The following is a 5,830-nucleotide window of genomic DNA, read 5'->3' on the forward strand; positions in this document are numbered from 1 at the left end:
CTGAACAGCGCACCACTAATTTGAAAATTGTTCAGCAATTCTCGTCTCTTCCATAGTCTATTCACGGTAGGATCCCGTAGCTTTCAAAGTGAATGCAGGAACTTTCATATTGAATTATCTGCACCCATCATATGCCAAGGAAAATTTATGGACAAAGGACAAATTTCGGCATCTCAAATCTTTGGAGTGTAGTGCTGTGGAGAGGAGATCTATTTTCAACGCGGCTACGAAACTTTGGTTTTGGTCACAGAAGTCCTCCTGGACATTGCTTATTTATAGTAATTTCCCACAGCTTAATATTCCACATAATTAAGCTCCTTCTCTACCTCTGGTAATCCAGTGGCGCATTTGGCAAAATGTCAATGCTCCTGTCTTCATTGTCATCCCATATTCTCGTTACTGCGACACTGGGTGGACCTAATCATTTCACTCTTGACGCCCATGTGAATACACAATCCATTCCACGTCTATTCAGCACGTTTAATAACAGAAGCCCTGCCAGAAAGCAGAGAAGCATCTACCTACGATCGGGTACGCACACAATTTTAAGTTTAATTGTATATTTATCTCGTGTTAGTTTCGATTCGATTTCTTAGTATTATTGAATATGCAGGTTCAAGCAACATCATTGCTCGTGTTGGCGAAGACTCGATTTCCCTTTCCAATCACTCCGATAAAAAGAAGACTGGTACGCTTATTTTCATGCCCTGGGCCGAAAATAATTTAAATGTTCACAACATCCTGCCAAGTGATTAATTGCACTATTATTTTTTTCATTTTTATGGGATACCTTCAGATTCGCTTTCTGCTCAGACACTAGCGACACCACAATTCCCTCCGGCAGTTTGGAAGGATGATATTATTGATTCTATACTGTCATCTAACAAGGTTAGTATTCTCAGCGGCTGTTCGTTAAATTTCTTGTTTCTCGTTAAATTTCTTCTTTGGAAAATATTATGGTTCACGTCGATATTTTCTAAAACATTATGGTTGACCACTATTAATTTCAGGTGGCAGTAGCTGGCGAGAAGCGTGTCGAGACATTAATATCTGATATTAAGAGTATGTTCAGAGGTATGGGCGATGGGGAAACGAATCCCTCTGCGTATGACACTGCTTGGGTAGCAAAGATTCCAGCACTTAGTGGCTCTGACCACCCTCACTTTCCTGAAACTCTCCAATGGATTCTTCAAAATCAGCTGCAAGATGGTTCTTGGGGCGTAGAGGACCATTTCCTAAGATATGACAGTACTCGCTACTCTTGCGTGTATTATTACCCTCGCCGTATGGCACACTGGCGACACACAAGTGCGGAAAGGTTTGCGAACTTTATTTTTATTTAATAATAAAACAATGGTAGGTATAATCTGGTTTGTGTGAAAAAATATAGCTGTTTCTGTGATTTAAAATATCATTTATATATTGAAAAAACATGATAGATTACCATCCATACTTATAGCTCTAAATAGTATATATATCTATACTTATAGCTCTAAATAGTATATATATATATATATATAGCAGGTACTGAATTCTTGAAGAAACATGTTGGAATGATGGAGGATGAAGCGGACAATCACCGGCCAAGTGGATTTGAAATTGTCTTTTCTGCACTGCTAAATGAAGCGAGAAGCTTATGCTTGGATTTGCCTTATGAATTGCCATTCATCAAACAAATCATTGAGAAGCGTGGGGCTAAACTCAAAATGTTCGTTAAACTCTGCTCTTCTATCCTTTGATAAAATTGCCATTTCTCAATGTCATTGTCAATTGCCCTTACCGTCGTGGTGGTGTTTGGATCAGGATTCCTACTGATGTTCTCTACACGGTTCCAACAATATTCTTGTATTATTTGGAAGGCCTGCAAGAAATCGTAGAGTGGCACAAAATCATCAAACTTCAATCCAAGGATGGATCATTCCTCAGCTCACCGGCATCTACAGCCGCTGTATTCATGCGTACAGGGAACACCAAGTGCTTGGAATTCTTGAACTTCGTTTTAGTGCCCTGTCACTGTCCGCTTGATCTATTTGAATGTCTGTGAGCCGTTGATACTGTTGAACGGTTAGGGATCGATCGCCATTTCAAAAAGGAAATCAAGTACGCATTGTATTATGTTTACAGGTACCTTGTCTTTAATCGTTCTATACGATTCACTTCTTGATTAGATCATTAGTGCCTCTATTTAATTGAGCTTAGAAGCTTGTGGTAGTAATATTTGAAATTGATGCGCAGCCATTGGAACGAAGGAGGCATTGGATGGGCTAGGGAAAATCCTGTTGCTGATATTTATGTTACGGCCATGGGACTTCGAATCTTGAGACTGCATGGATACAATGTATCCTCAGGTAAATGAAAATTCAAATGTTGACACGAAGAGCCAAGTTTTAGCTGTAAACTGTGCCAAACAGCCAAGGATTTGAGTTCTTTCATTCTGTTGAATCATCTGCAACCATCATTCTTGGCAGATATTTTAAAAACTTTTAGAGATGAGAATGGTGAGTTCTTTCGCTTCCCGGGTCAAACAGAGAGGAGTAAAAGACATGTTAAACGTCAATCGTTGCTCACACGTTGCATTTCCGGGAGAAACGGTCATGGAAGAAGCAAAAGTGTCCACCAAAAGATATCTTTGGAGCGCTTTGGAAAATGTGGATGAGAATACTCGGGGAGAGGTATATAATATTGCAGTTGTATATAATGCGACTTTTTGAAAGTCTTTTCCGGGGGTTTTTCCGGTCAAAATCTGGCAGGAATTTATTGGAATCGCAAGTTTGATAGCTAGTTTCTGAACAATGAAAGCATTCCAGGGGTTTTTCAGGGTGCTGAATCCAAATATGCAGTTAAAAAACCATTTTAACTGCAAGAAATCAAGATTTAACTTCAATTTCTTCCGCCGGATTCCGTATCGGAATCTTCAAAAAGTCGCATTATAGACAACTCCTATAATATTTGCCGACTCTTTTAACATCTCAATCAACCTCACATCAATGAGTATATATATATATATATATATATATATATATATATATATAATTTTATTATATATATATATATATATATATAAATTGTGTAATTTTATTTGCAGGTAGAGTATGCCGTCAAATATCCATGGCTTAGGAGTCTGCCAAGGCTGGAGGCCAGAAGCTACATTGAACATTACGGGGGAAAAGATGTTTGGCTTTGGGAAAACCATGTATAGGTAAGATTGTAAAATTTATAATATTTGTTTCCAATATAATACCGTTGAACCCAATATTGGTTTCACCATGCTAAATAGTAAACCATTTGTATTTTAATGTATAATTGAGGGGAGCAGGATGCCATATATTAACAACGGCAAATATTTGGAACTGGCCAAACTGGACTTCAATAATGTGCAGTCTATACACCAAAAGGAGCTCCGCGAGCTTCGAAGGTGCTAGTATTGTTTAATTCGATGTTCCAATCATTTAAGCCTAGTATTGTTTAATTCAATGTTTCATTCATGTAAGTATAAGCTAAGCTAGTGTACCTCCCAATGTTTAAAGGTGGTGGAAATCATCGGGTTTCGCGGAGCTCAATTTCACACGCCATCTAGTGGCCGAAATATTTTTCTCAATCTCCTCTTCTATGTTTGAACCAGAGCTAGCTTCGTGTAGAGCCGCTTTTACCAAATCTACCGCCTGCGCTATCATTTTAGACGACCTATATGACGCTCATGGATCTATAGAAGACATCAGGCTGTTCACAGAAGCAGTTAAAAGGTGGAGATTTCATATATTATATCTCTTTTGATCTAAAAATGGATGAAAATTTCTGCAATTATTGTGGCTGTTAAACCATGTATTCATGCCTATTCTTCGTCTTTGTTATAGATGGGATCACTCTCTGTTAGACCGAATGCCAGAACACATTAAAATATGCTTCCTGGGTCTGTACAATCTGGTAAATGAAATAGCGGAAGAAGGCTGCAAGAGACAGGGGCGTGACGTGCTAGGCTACATTCGGCACTTAGTACGTACTATGTTTACAATTTTGATGTTAGACAAGTTTTTTATTTTCTACAAAGATACAATTAAATACTGATTATGGATTTATGGGTCATATAATATATCGCAGTGGGAGATCCAGCTTGAAGCATACACGAAAGAAGCAGAATGGTCTGAAGCTGAATATGTGCCTTCCTTCCATGAATACATAGAGACGGCTACTGTGTCAATAGCACTGGCAACTGTCGTTCTGATTGGTGTTCTTTTCACTGGAGACGTTCTTACAGATCACATACTCTCCTAAGTTGGTTACCGATCCAAATTTGTATATCTCATGTGCCTGACAGGGCGTTTGGTAAACGATACCAAAAGTTACTAGGCAGGGTACTCAATCTCTTCTAATCCAATGTAGGTTCCCTGTCCTTAGGCGCTTGTAATTTATTTGAACGGTTGCTAATTATGTGCACGCGGAGAGAGGTCGAGGAGAAGTGGCTTCTGCCATACAGTGTTACATGAAGGACCATCCCGAATTGTCAGAGGAAGAAGCTCTCGAACATATTTATAGTCTCATGGAAAACGCCCTTGCAGATTTGAAATGTGAATTCCTGAACACAAAAGACCTGCCGGACAATTGGAGGAGAATTGTTTTTGACAGTGCCAGATCAATGCAGCTGTTTTACTTGGAAGAGGACGGTTTAACACTTCCACAAAATACAGAAATTAAAGAACATGTCAAAAAAATTCTGTTCGAACCAGTTGCTTAGCATAAATTATTCGAATTAGTCTCATGCCCTTGCTGATCAGCTGCTGTTATAACAAATTTCCTTCTTTTTTCCTCTTTCTCAAGCCAGCTATGAAATTCATGGTTGCCAAGGTGTTTTTTCTTTTCCCTATTCGTTAAGGCAAATTAAATTGTTGAAATTATAATTTCAAAACTGCGGATTTTTTCCTTGCGATGCAATCCATCGCAAATCACAGATGTTACCCTTTCGCCTGCTTCCTTTGTTATATGCGATGCGATCTTACGATGCGATCACAGATCACATATCGCACATTTCCTTGTAACCTTCACCGCGTCCCTTCGATTGTTTGCGATTGCGATTTCGCGATGCGATCTGATCGCATATCGCAAATCGCGTGATTCAACGGTTATGGAAGCGGCGGCACATTCTTTTCTCTTCCGCCGATGCGATGGTGCGATATTGTGATAAGACATGCATTAAATTCCGGTAGGATATTTTCAACCGAGTAATCAATGAAATTTATTGTGGTTGATAAATGTAGGTATGATATTTTCCTCTATCTTATCGTTTAGAATCAGATATGTTTTTCAACATATATATATATATGTGTGTGTGTGTGTGTGTGTGTGTGTAATGAACAGTAGTTCTGATATACATATAAAATGAGATATAAGCATATATTGAAAGAATCTGAGAGTTTTGTAACTTTAGCTGTAAACGCACAACAGTGCTAAGATAGTTGAAAACAGATTCTGGAACTGGAGCGTTCCTGCTATAACCCCTCCCTCTGTAGAGGAAGACAATTCTGTAACAATTTTTCTTTTATATGATTAAAGATCATGTATTGAAAACAGAGCGTTGTTCTCTGTGCATTTCTTTTGTGTTTGAAATAAACAGAAATTTTCTAACATGGTATCAGAGCTAGTCTAGGCACTCAGTGATTCAAAACTAGAGTTTGTTTTTCACTGTAGGAGCTGTAAGAAGCTTATCAAGTAGAGAAAGTTTTTTTTTGCTTTTTATTATACAATCATTATCTCTTCTTTATTTATACAGGTTAAGATGGCAGATGCTGGAACTGGTTTGACAATTCCCAACTCTCACAGTTTAATGGGAAAAATT

The 5,830-nt window shown here is 38.3% G+C and overlaps 1 pseudogene across 1 annotated transcript; it reads left to right on the forward strand.

Annotated features, from left to right (window-relative positions):
• The first annotated feature begins 336 nt into the window (after nucleotides 1-336).
• On the forward strand, nucleotides 337-5,099 carry LOC149229623 (monofunctional isopimaradiene synthase, chloroplastic-like; annotated as a pseudogene). Its single transcript, XR_016247948.1, has 14 exons — nucleotides 337-531; nucleotides 614-688; nucleotides 797-888; nucleotides 1,011-1,318; nucleotides 1,525-1,708; nucleotides 1,804-2,124; nucleotides 2,236-2,348; nucleotides 2,469-2,672; nucleotides 3,086-3,199; nucleotides 3,317-3,415; nucleotides 3,528-3,743; nucleotides 3,855-3,993; nucleotides 4,099-4,344; nucleotides 4,433-5,099. The product of XR_016247948.1 is annotated as a monofunctional isopimaradiene synthase, chloroplastic-like (transcript).
• Nucleotides 5,100-5,830: the final 731 nt, after the last annotated feature.

The sequence above is a fragment of the Pinus tabuliformis genome, chromosome J (assembly GCF_031772625.1).
Source record: "Pinus tabuliformis cultivar Carrire ecotype Pingquan chromosome J, CPIR1, whole genome shotgun sequence".
NCBI classification, from domain to species: domain Eukaryota; kingdom Viridiplantae; phylum Streptophyta; class Pinopsida; order Pinales; family Pinaceae; genus Pinus; species Pinus tabuliformis.